Genomic DNA, 12,586 nt, shown 5'->3' on the forward strand with positions numbered 1-12,586 from the left:
TGGTTAGCCTTGTTCTACTTGCGCTTTTCAAAACTATTGACATCAAGCAGACGTTTGATGCATTATCTGGGACGCAGAAAATTAATCAAAGTAATGATTGAATAATTATCTCAAGTGCAATTAATTAAACATGCCAATGAACTCATCTTGAACAGCTGTCCTAGCTTCACCACTTAATCACTTGTGAGAATTACCAAACACAAATGGAGGACGCCGAGTGCATGCAATAATCTCTGCAAAGTGCATTGTTTACAAACAGTAATTAATATCACACCGTGTATTAGTAAGCTAAGTGACTTCAGTGCATTTCTATAATTGTACCAGAGAGAGTTGGGTTTCTTCCCCACTCTTGCCTCAGACATGTCTTGTTAAGACAGGAGACAGATTATAACAGTGAGTGCTTATATTATAGACTACGTAGCAAATATTCACACAGATTTACAGTGTTTTTGATTCTGTGTTTTGTGGGTGCCTTAGTGTCTTATTAAAATGTCAAAAACACATCATCCTTTATAGCAAAATCTATAATTTAACCTACTGAATGTCCTAGACACCATTAACCTGATAATATATGTTGAACCCAATTTCTACACACATACTGTAAAATGGATATATTTTATGTTTCTGCCTGAGAATGCCTGCCTGAAATAGTTCCCACTATATTTGTTGGCAAAGAAGTGCCTAAAAGTGTCAGTGAGATCACGTATATTCTCTTGAAGGGATAGTTGTGACCATGCCAATGTGGGAGTCTGTGGCATTCTGCGATGAGGTAATTTCGGGCATCACATATACGGCTTTCATGGTCCACGGAGCCTGACAGTTACAGCGGACTCCAGGAAATGGTCTGTGTGGTTCTGACATATGAGGGATCTATCTTCAACAGACTAGCGTCTGGAAGCAGGAATGAAGATTGACACCAGGCGGCAGCCTATAAATGAACTGCACAAGAACAGTCACGAGCACTTCATATGTGGGCCTTCATGACTTATTGTTTACCGATAATATTAATTTAATAATATTGTAGATCTGTACCTTAGTTCAGTACATTAGACTACTGTATTATGGCATGCAACCATTATTATAATCCCTAATTACATGCACTCATTATAGCCTTCATAAAATGGTGCAATTGTCATTAGAATATAAAACCTTTGTTGGCTTCTGAGTCTAAAAAAGGATAATTAGCATATTCATTATGATTTTAATATCTTTCACGGTACTGTACACGGTACTGAGATACTACAGTAATTGAAAAAATCTCAGTGCAAACTGTGATGCTCTGCTTTTTTCCTCCCTCTGAACTTTAAAATTCACATGTACAATGACAACATGGAAAATTAAATGCCTCAGAGGCAGGGTGAGAGTTAATGAAATACTGCGCCGGTGGTCCTTCATGACACTGTGCCAGACAGGTAACCTAATAATTAATGTAAAGTTGGGTATTCTCTCTGTGTACATAGTGTATAGAATGTGTACATGAATTAAAAAGGACAAAATTACAGGCAAGGGATGTTGCTGACTGACCTAGTGCACCAATAATCACCTACTTGCAACAACTCTTATTGTAATGCATCAATTCAAATTCATGGAAGTCCATTGAAACACTTTATTTAACAAGGGAAAATCAAAAGTTATTGGTAAGACGTGGTTACAAGTAAGTTTATTACTGTTATTTTTTTCTGGGAAGACATTTTCATCGAGTTTTCTTGTATTCCATTTGAAGATGTATGAAAATAAGCAATTGATGAAAATAACAGAGGTTGTACACTGGATGTAAATCTGCATTTTGAGCCACAGTTTCTTTATAAAATGTTGCCAAATGTATCAATGAATGTGTGGAAAAGCAATTATCTTGAATTCTGACTTTGGTAGAACTCAGTGGACTTCAGTTAAAAAGAAAAGCCTTAATGGTCCATGTGTTTTGGTAACAATTGTTGAAGCTGTTATAGTTTCATCTTTTAGTCTTTGTTGATTTTTTCTTGCTTATTTTTCTGTCTGTCTTTGTATCCATGTATTCATGTCACGCTGGAGAATTATCCTAATAGCTTCAAGAATTATAGATTTTGACTGGGTTAAAAACCAAGTTTAAAGTACAAACTAATTTTGCTGCTTGTCGCCAGCAAAACATCCAGTCACTTTGATCATTTTGTTGTTTGTCCCAGCAGAGTGCTTTGTTGGAATCGATTTCCCTCCAGTATAATTGGTGTCATGCCTGGTTTGGCTAAATAAGCCCTTACACCAGAAGATATTCTGGCAGACTAAAAGGGCAATGTTGACACTTTGCTTAAGAATATGTCGAGCAATTACACTAAAAAAAAATTTGAGGGGGGGGGCATTTTGATGTACAAAGCTCTTAGAGCAACTTGTAGCAGTATTAATGGGAATTATTCACACTTAGTCAAGAAATGTCAATTATCTAATCAACAGTTTCTTTTGTGTGTAATTTTAAGGTTACTTGGTGCTTTGTATACAATGTCGGCCATGTTACTGGCTTTCAGTAGTATTGTTTTTCTCTGGTCTGGTCTCGCTTTTCCAGTTGTGCATGGCTCATATGACATTCAGATCATGGATGGCAATAATATTTGCTGTTACTAAATTCTGCAATATATCATCTCGCTTCAACTTATGTGTTTTTAGTAGACTTTTACTGTAATTGAAGCGCATTACCACAAAATGGGTTCACCTCTGATCATTCAGTCACGCTCAGTGAAAGTCTGTAAAACCCCAATTCACTGTCAGCTATCCAGAGGAGCTTAATGTATTTTTGTTAACAGAAAAGTACAAGGTTAAAAGGTTAATATCTGGCAGTGACTACAATTCTCTACGCTATTGTAGCAGCGCATCCCCTCTCTCACTCTCTCTCTCTCTCATTCGCTCTTCACAATTGTGTTATTGTGTGAGTGCACACTCACACAGATGCACACACGCACACTCATGCTACTCTCTCTCCTCCCCTCAGTGTACAAGTTGAGGCAGAGCCATCCATCCAAACCCGTAGACCATGAAATTAGGTTAAGACGTAAGGCTGTGAATGACACAGGTGTGGATACAAATGAGAACATCCGAATGAGGAAGTACAGATCCAAGACGGCTGATACTGTAGTAGTTATAGGCATTCAGAATTATATTTCACAGCTTCGTCCTTCATTTTATTTAGCCCACTTTTCCTGTTGTGTATTAGTGGTCAGGACAGGGCATTAGCATACATGCTGGAAAGCTGTGCATAAGGATATTAGGAGCTCTGTCATATTCCAAATCTCATTTCCCATAGAAAACTTTAAAGTCGGTCAAGCTTGTCTGCTCTCATCTGCTCCCTTACATAAATCTATTCATATTCAACATTCAAGATGTTCTTCAGTCTTGTTCTTTTTATTTCCCTTCATGTATGACAATGATTTATAAAGTGACAAGTGCAATAGCAATAATTGCACTGCCGTTTTTATGAAGATATTAATGTAATAACCATGTCACCAGACAGAGCTCTGCTATTGGCCAATCCTGCTAAACCTGGGATTTAATGATTGTCTTTTGCTTCATGCGCAGCATTTTTTCAAATTGATTATTTCCAAAATAGGTTTGGTTCCAGTTAGGAAGCAAAATCTGAAATTTGTATGTATGGTTTAAAAAAAAGCCAATGTAAACCACAATATTCCCTTCAGTGGCACTAAAAATGGCATTCAGTGTATAATTGCAGAAGAAACAACACATATGAACATGATTGTTACAGAGACTGGTCTGTAACTTATGCATCTGCTTTTAGTGATATAGATGTAACTGAAATCGAAATGTTAAGTGAATTAAAACACAGTTTATTCACATATTAAATGGCCTGTAAAGGAGACAGCATTTGGTTGTTGGTATTCGGAGGTCTCATACTGTAGGAGTAGAGAGAATTTTAATGATTTAACATTTGGAGTGCCACAAGGTTCCAGATTAGGGCCTTGTTTATTTCATATTTTGTTTCTGCTCCTTGTTAGCTAATTGCAGCATATATATTTATTAAGGGAAAAAATGATATATGTCTATTGCCATCTATACCAGTATGAAAAGAGGCCATGCATATTGATCACAGTGAGGATGTCATGGAATTTCTTTTGAATGTGGGGTGAATATGAGTTGTGTCAAACATGACAGCTAACATTTCATAGTTAACATTTACATTTACATTTTCACCTTAATGCAGGTGTTGCACTGCTCAATAAAGAAGAGCAGTATATTAATAGACAATTATTTCTTCAAGTGTTGTAAACTGCAGGCTGATAGAGGAATAGTACTGCATTAAGAAAGGATTGAAGAGCAATTTGTTCAAGATAATTATATAAAAGGAAGTTAATGAAGGTGGGTTTTTGAGAGTGATTAAAGTGATTTGGCAAGCCTAGGCTGCATGCAAAGGCCTGTCCAAAGACCATCACCCAGCCTATCTAGACATTAGAACAGCCAGCCATAAAATAGTTTACGCTACTTACTTTACTGTATAGTTGAGATATAACGCCCCCTCTATCAAAGTCCATCCCTTTTATTTTCTCCTCTCATAATGCAGAAAAAGAATCAATCACAGTGTTGTTAAACCATTAGATTTGTCATCAAAGTGCTGTAGAAAGGGTCACAGCTTTTGAAAGCAACCACATCTACAGCTGGTGATGTGAGATCACCATATTGAATATTGCTTTTACTATAATAGGTATTGACCTCTGCATCAGCGAGGATCTGCTGAGATCTGCAGTCCTTCAAACCCCACTGAGTTCAAACATGAAAAGTTTCTACTCCAATCACCACAGGTCTACATTGATACAAAAGACTGCTGAGCACTTAAAAGGGAATAAAATATGTGCAATGGTGAATGTGATATTAGCTGAATCTGATTTTGATTGATAGGGCCTTTGGGGGTTGCATGGGGTGCATGAAAGAGAGAGTCAAGAATGAATTTGCCAACTAATGATCCTTTCCGTTTTTGAATTATGTTTAACCCGCGTATTCAATATACCGTGACAGCGAGAATAAAAGAGTGGAAGTGTGAGTGGAATTCCAATCAAGGAAAACAAACCCTATACACCATAGCAGAAGTTTAACTAATTGCACTGGAAAGCAGAGAAATAATTATCCTCAGTACATTCCAACTGTGTTGACATGCATTATAAACAAAGATACAATACCAGTATAGCCTTAGATGCACAGTTAGTATGGAATGAGTCGACTGAAGTGGGGAAATCAGCTCATTTGCTTGCACGAACACGCGCGCACACACACACACATAATACATAAGCACTTGTGGGATACCAAGGGTCAAGTGGTTTTCAATGTGGGCTATGAAAAGTCCTGACGCTAGCTAATATTTCCTGATGTTTTCTTTTTTATTTGCATACCGCGTGCTGCCTCAGCCAGCTCCTATTGTCCGAGCTTTCTATTTGAATGTCAACACTATTATTACAGCAGGTGATGCAACAGCAGGTGTCTCTCTACCTGTCTGTCTCGTATCCTCTCTCTGAGTCTCTCTTGCTTGGCTTCCCCTAGTTTTGTTTAACAGCTGTCATTATGTGTCTGCCAAATGGAATCCACTTGGAATCCACTTTTTCTACTCTTTTGTGAGTACCTCTATTTTTCTAGGCTTGACATTCTACCACTCTTTTCCCACTCACTCTGACTGTAATGGGTGAAACAGAGAGAGCTCCTTGTTGCTGTCTTGCCTCTCTTTTCCTATTGTTTACAGCCGAAGCCCTGACAGTGTTGCTTCTGACTAGCCTGGGAAAAATGGACACTTTGACATTTCACACCCTGAAATGTGGCAGCGCATGGTATTACTAGTAAACACTATTCATTACTGCCTTGACAGCTGATGACCAAGATTCAGCCTCCTGCACCCTCCTGCACCTTCCTGCACCTTCCTCTGCCAAGACTGCACACAAACAAGACTTTCTAACTTCAAGATGATAGCAAAAAGATGATAGATTAATGACTTTTAGAAAAAAGAGAATGGCTAAATAAATAGTTTATGAGCCTGACTTGTAGCCGTGGAGTTTTGTAATAAGGGAGTTCTCCGAACAGTAGCAATAAAGGTTAAATCATATTTGTCACTGAAATATATATCCTCCAGTGTAAGGTTAGCATCATCAAGTCTGATTTTCCTGCCAAAGCAAAAGAGGTTTAAGGATGAGTCATTCATTTTGGGCCTATCAGGAAGCTTTCCATTTGAATTCACTTGGAAATGTTTCATGAACCTGTAAAATTAAATAGTAAAACTGTAAAAAATAATTTAATATCTCCACATTTGAGTATATGTTCTACCAAATGATTAAGACTGCAGCTGCAATTATGACATGGCTGTAAAAGGCTCATTCTCATATTATACACAAGAATAAATTGTAGCTTCAGGTCAAGTGCTTCTCTACTTCCTTATTCAAACTGGATCTCTGATTCATTGTTCATTCATTAAAGCATTGCTTTTTTCAGTTTGCTCAGTATGTCATTTCAAGCCAGCATAGATTTGGCAAACAGACTTTAATGAGTCTGAAGTGGTCTGGATTGCTTAGAGACCATTACTCCTTCGTGACTTACAAGAGGGAGTGAGATGATTTCATTTTCTTACAAATTTCACTGCCCCTGCACTGAGGTGCTCGGCTGTTTACGCTTACAGGAACTCTGTAGACTACAAAACATGACCAAATTATCCCACAAGCAAATGAGATTTTAGGAACGGTTTAATGAGATTGGTTCTAAAATTCCTAATTTGACACTAAATTGAGACATGGTAGAAAATATGAGTCAGAAAAAATGACTGTAAATTAACTTCCATCTACATAATGCAAAGACAGCATTACATGTATACAAAAGAAAATTTAAAGGACCCACTATACTGCCTTGTGGTTTTCCTATTACCAGAAAGGAACAGATGGTGCAGGAAAATAATTGAAGTGGTCAGAATTGAACAATGGGGGGACGATTGCTAAATAGCCACTAGTCCAAAAGTAGTAGACCTGTGCAGTCTCTATACAAAAAAAAATAATAATTTTCATTTAGTTTGCACAAAAGAGACTGTTGTGACTGTGGCTGTACTCGGTATTTAATCATTTTCATATTGCAAATGCTCATACATTAATTGTAACACATCTCCCCTTGGTTTGCACATTGATTTTCAAACTAATTTAATTTTACCACTAACAAGAGACATTTGATATCTGGATATTGCAATTGGATCTTTTTTTTCTTTTGGTACAGATTATTAACCATAGATGTTAGACTTCTAGATGGTCTATACACTCATTAAAAATATACATACAACACCACAACATACAGTATAATTATCACTAGCAATTAAGACTGTAATATGTCAATAGTAAGGTCAAACACTAACCATGCTGCCAGTATGTTCCTTACAGTATATACAGTAGAAATCTGATATCTTTATTCAGATGTGCAGTTCATGGAAGTTTTGTAAAAGTCATCAAGGATTTCTTTAATGAGGGGCAAATGCTGTGAGTGTTAATCATGCAAATGGTAGATTTATGAATGAGTTTTGAGATTTGAATAATAGATTTGACCATGAATCACTTGGCACTCATACCACCACAAACCAATGATGTAACCAATATCCAATCAGCAAAGTGCATTGTTGAAATCTGTAGCCAAAGATGATTCAGGGTAGCTGAATACGGCCAGAGTGTGTGAATTTTGGAAATTATTAATCCACCAGATATTTTATATTTTCTATGGGGATGATTTGTATAACAGATCGCTAAGAGCGGACAGTTGGATAGTTATTCAGACAGTGCTTGCACCTCAGTAATATTCAGATTTAACCACTAGAAAGAGCTGAATTGGGAATAATTATAGGTCTTTTTTTAATATGCAATGTATTATAGGAATTTTCAATACTAGTAAGTAAGAACAAAGACACAGGACACAGCATGCATACACATTATAAAAAAGAAATCCACAGGTTATTGAGTCTGTATGTAGAATTAATCTAGATAATGCACATTTTATCTTACAGTTCACCCTTGAAACTATATGTTCAATCCATGCCTATACAATAAATGTCTGACATATGAGTCTCATCACTGTATAGATATGGAATTCATTTTGGCACAACTAAGCCTTTTAATATGATTGTCACTAATATCATTCATATTGGCAAAATTTCCAGTTCAGTGGCTGAATATTCTCATATCCGGTGGGGCTGGGAACAGCACTTTTTTTCTGTAGCAATATTGCATGTCTTTTGAGTTTATGCAAAGCATCTCCCATTTTCCTCCAACAGCACTCACTCAGAGCAGCCATGGAAAATATCATTAAATGCCCTGCTAACACCCTACCCCCTCTTCACACACACACACACACACACACACACACACACACACACACACACACACACACACACACACACACACACATACACAAACAAACAAACACACATACAAAACCACCTCTCCCTTCTCTCTACCCATACTCATTTTCCCCCTTCTTTTTCTTCCTGGCTATCACTCAGCGACAGTGCACGGGGGAAAGAGAGTGCATTGATCTGCCAAAGTGAGCAGCCATTTCACAGGGCGAGTCTGCGCGGCGCTCCTGTCCCTGAATGGGAATTGCTCATTTTACCTGGCCGCCTTGCCCATAGCAGACTAGTGGGAAGCCCCGCTGGAGAGAGACAGAGGGAGGGAGGGAGTGCAGGAGTCAGGGCCCTGGTCAGGGCTTGGCAGGTGGCAGATAAGAGCTTCTCATGCTGCTCCTGCATGCACTTACCACTGCTGCTGGAGCTCAGCCTCTCTCTCTGTCTTTCACATACTTGCACACACATACACATAGCGTTTCTCCACACATGTGAGGCACTAATAATAACTTTGGCGTTCTGGTGAGTCAGCCGTCTTTCCTCAGGCAAGGATAAAAGTAAAACATGGTGCCTTTATTGAGTCTGAAATCACTAACTGTGGAATTCCCAGAACAGGGCTTTAGCTCAGCCTGTATTCCATTCACTGCCAAGATGCCATGTGTCCACAAGATCTAATAATGTGTCCAAAGCAGGTGCTGATGGACTGATAAACAAGCCAGTAAACTATTTATGACATTCACATGGACAACATACAATAAGGGAAATGTCTAGCTTTGTAGATCAAAAGACTTGTAGCTGAATAACTTGGGTCATTTGCATATAAATATGGACTGTGTCTTTTAAATTAAACTATCAATCACAGCAAGATTAAATGTTCAACATGTACTCAAATGTGAATGGGACAATTTTGCCTTATTTCCAACATTTGATAGAATATTTTTGTATCAAGAAGTGCATAAAAACATAAGGTGAGACGCAGTATCGGCATATAATGATAAAGGACACGGATCGGGATCAGGGCCAAAAATATTGAATACTATATGTTGATATGTATAGTAGGTATCCGCATCAGCCATTCTTGCCCTGTTGAAGTTGCTACAAGTGGATACTGTTGTTCAAAAAGTGTATTTCTTGTTGCAAATTTATAGTATATACATTTAATTTAAAGACTGAGTAATGGCGGGGGAATGGGATTTTCTTTGTAGTGCTCACAGCATTTTAAAAATTCAAAATCTGTAATACTAAATCAATATACCCCATTATTATACATCTGTATCTGAGTTGAAATGTCAGTGACAGTAGAGACTATAAATACTGTTTGTTTTTTTTAATGTAATTTAGCTGGACAGACCCTTTTTAAATGTGCGACTTTAATTTATCATATGGTTGCTTTTAATTTTGCATATTTTTATGTATTAAAAGATTTTCTGTTGCTTTGTCAAATATGTCAAGTCAGCTAAATCTGTCTATGCCAAACTTAACTTGCATAAAAGTGGAGCCTTCAGCCTTCCACTATCTGACTCACCTATCCGGTAGTGCTCCCCTACCCCTGCACCCCTCCCATCCTTCATTGTGTCCGAAACACATTCCATCCAGCCACTTCATTCCCCCACTTCATCCTTCACATGTTCTCAAATTTATTTCTCTATCTCTCTCCCCTGGTCAGCCCACTTTCCTCCCTCCATCTAGTCTATCTCTCTGCAGCTCTCCTTGCTCAGTGACAGTCTCATCACACTCTATCAATCAGGCTTGTGAGGACTGGGCGCTGTGCAGCACAGCATTGCATAGTCCTAGTCTGGTCCCATCAGTGCCAGTCAGTCTCCGTCACTCTCTCAGTCACTTTAAAAAGGTTTAGGTTGCCAGATATAGTCTGTTTCCCCCCGCCCCCTTGCAGGTCAGGAGATGGGAGGGATTGAGCTGGAGTCGAGATTCAGCTTAGCGCTTGATGTGATATCGCTTGACGTATTCTGTGGCCTGTCTTGGCACTCAGAGCAAGCAATTCCTCTTCGAAACAAAGACACATAATCAGCTTGAACCCTTAGTTGATAAATTTGAAAACATAGAGAAAACAGCATTTTGATCACGTGGAATTCAAGCAGCCGGGAAATGATGCAAAACGGAGGTCAGAACATTCTTGTCCTCAGCTCATCAGCTATTCAGCTATTCTTTTGAGTTTCTTACCTGCCGCAGGCCTCATCCTGTGGTTGATGTCTCAGGAAAGAGAACTGCATAAATGAGAAAGACAGAGAGGAACAGGATAGAGATGAATAGTTTAATCAACCTGTCTATGTGAAGTAAAGTCCAGGCATTTCTCTGCATTTATTACAGACAACAAGGAACACTTAATAAAATAAAGCAAGTATATTATACGGTTTTCATTGTAAAAAGACTGTTTTTGTTATATTGTTAATTTAAGACGTTCATATATTTGGCACAATTATGTCCAAAATATATATTAAGGACACACAGAATGCTTGTTTTGCAACCAAATTTCAGTTGAAAGAACAGAAAATTGCATGTGCAGCAGAGAATGACTTAACCACAGTTATCGATTGGCTTTGTGAATTATAATGAAAACAAGTGTAATTACATTTTCCTTTAAGTAGCACAACAAATTAGGCTTGTGAGTTATTCTGGAAGCAAAGGAAGAGAAAAAAAATGTCCTGCATTTAATGTGCTGGGAAGATTTTCTCAGGCTGTTTTCTTGCTAAAATGCATTAGCAGATGCTGCTGTGCCCATGCAAGCCTGTGGACTAATATTCTTGTAAATGATTAGCTACTTATTTAACCAACGGGGAGAAATGTACTTTGGGTGGTTACAACAAAAATGAGTTGGGGATAAACATTTTTTTTTTTAGCTACACTGAGCTTTAATTTGACTCATTATCTTTTAAAATGTTATTGTAGGGCTTTATGGCAGTCAAATGACATGATTAGCAATGATGATTATGAATGTCATGATTACAGTAGTCTCTGCTCAAACTGCTCATCCATGTTAATTCAGAGTTAGTTATCTGTGTGACTGTATTCGGATGATTTTTATTTAAGAGGAGAAATGGAAGCATATTTATTAAAAGGCCCTCGTAGATATTAGTGGAAACTAAATCATTTATATAGAGTTTTAAGGTCCTAACATGTAAATGAATGTAACCCAGGTAAGGAAATGGCTGGCTTCTAGCTCCTTCAACTTGACTTCACCAACAGTGTGTTTTGCTGAGTTCCTTGTTATCTGGGTTCTCTCTATACACCCTGTTCATGCTAATGAATCCACAAATTAAATTGTAGAACAGAGGAATATTAGGGTGCCTGCCGTTTTGATGTGGTGAGGAATACTCAATTAGGCTGGATTTGGCCTCCGTAATTATTACATTATAGCTAAGATAAGTGTTCAATGGCAACAAATGCTTTGATGGACTCCATTCTGTAACAAAGGCAACGGGTGAGCAAAGACGAAAATGCCAGAACAGAAGAGTGAAAGGGTAAAAAAAAGCAAGTGAGAAAGTGACAAGAAAGCTATCGCACGGGAGCCCCTGGTTGCAGCAGCCATATTTCATTACACAGCAGCGAAGCTTAGGAGGCAATCAAGCATATTTAGCCATCCTCGTCTCGCCCCCCCCAAAGCAATTATTACTCCCCAGTTTTTTACTGTGCTTTGCCATGGGGAAAATGAACCGCAGTACTTATCAGCTCAATGCATACACAAGTGACTGGGGTGGAGGACGTGTGTGTGTGTGTGTGTGTGTGTGTGTGTGTGTGTGTGTGTGTGTGTGTGTGTGTGTGTGAGCGTGAGCGTGAGCATGCGCCAACGCTTGTGTTTATGTTTTAGGGAGGGGCTGGAGGGGAGGGGAGCAGCAAGCTGACCGCTAGTGAGCAATAGGTTACCTTTTTCAATCCCATTAGCTTGGTAACATCAGCACATTTAGGAGCAGCAGGCGGAGCGAGTTGAGATACAGAGATAACCATAAACATGTCACCAAAAATGCATTGTTATTTGCATTCATATTGGAAAGAGCCAAATTGATGCGGGGTCAAACAGGGAAGGTGAGGGTTTATGACCTGTGCATAGCTCTGCTGTCAGCAGCTCTGATCTATCGGACCGGTCAGCCTTGTCAGGCTTTACGTCTGATTATATTATCATGGCTGACGATCAATGCGAATGAATGATCGTTCATCTGCAAAGGGGAGTAGAATGAATAGACCAGAATGCAAACAGTACGCTCTTTAGTAATACGGTGAATGAAAATGCATTTCCCCTCCTTAAGT

The 12,586-nt window shown here is 38.5% G+C and overlaps 1 protein-coding gene across 21 annotated transcripts in view; it reads right to left on the reverse strand.

Moving 5' to 3' along the window:
- LOC130164064 (receptor-type tyrosine-protein phosphatase delta-like) overlaps positions 1–12,586 on the reverse strand; it is a 355,849-nt gene that overhangs the window by 192,308 nt on the left and 150,955 nt on the right. For all 21 annotated transcript variants that reach the window (XM_056368470.1, XM_056368468.1, XM_056368467.1 and 18 more), the window contains exon 7: positions 10,505–10,548. The gene's annotated coding sequence lies outside the window, so the exon portion shown is untranslated. The remainder of the gene's footprint in view (positions 1–10,504; positions 10,549–12,586) is intronic.

The sequence above is a fragment of the Seriola aureovittata genome, chromosome 23 (assembly GCF_021018895.1).
Source record: "Seriola aureovittata isolate HTS-2021-v1 ecotype China chromosome 23, ASM2101889v1, whole genome shotgun sequence".
In the NCBI taxonomy this organism is placed as follows: Eukaryota; Metazoa; Chordata; class Actinopteri; order Carangiformes; family Carangidae; genus Seriola; species Seriola aureovittata.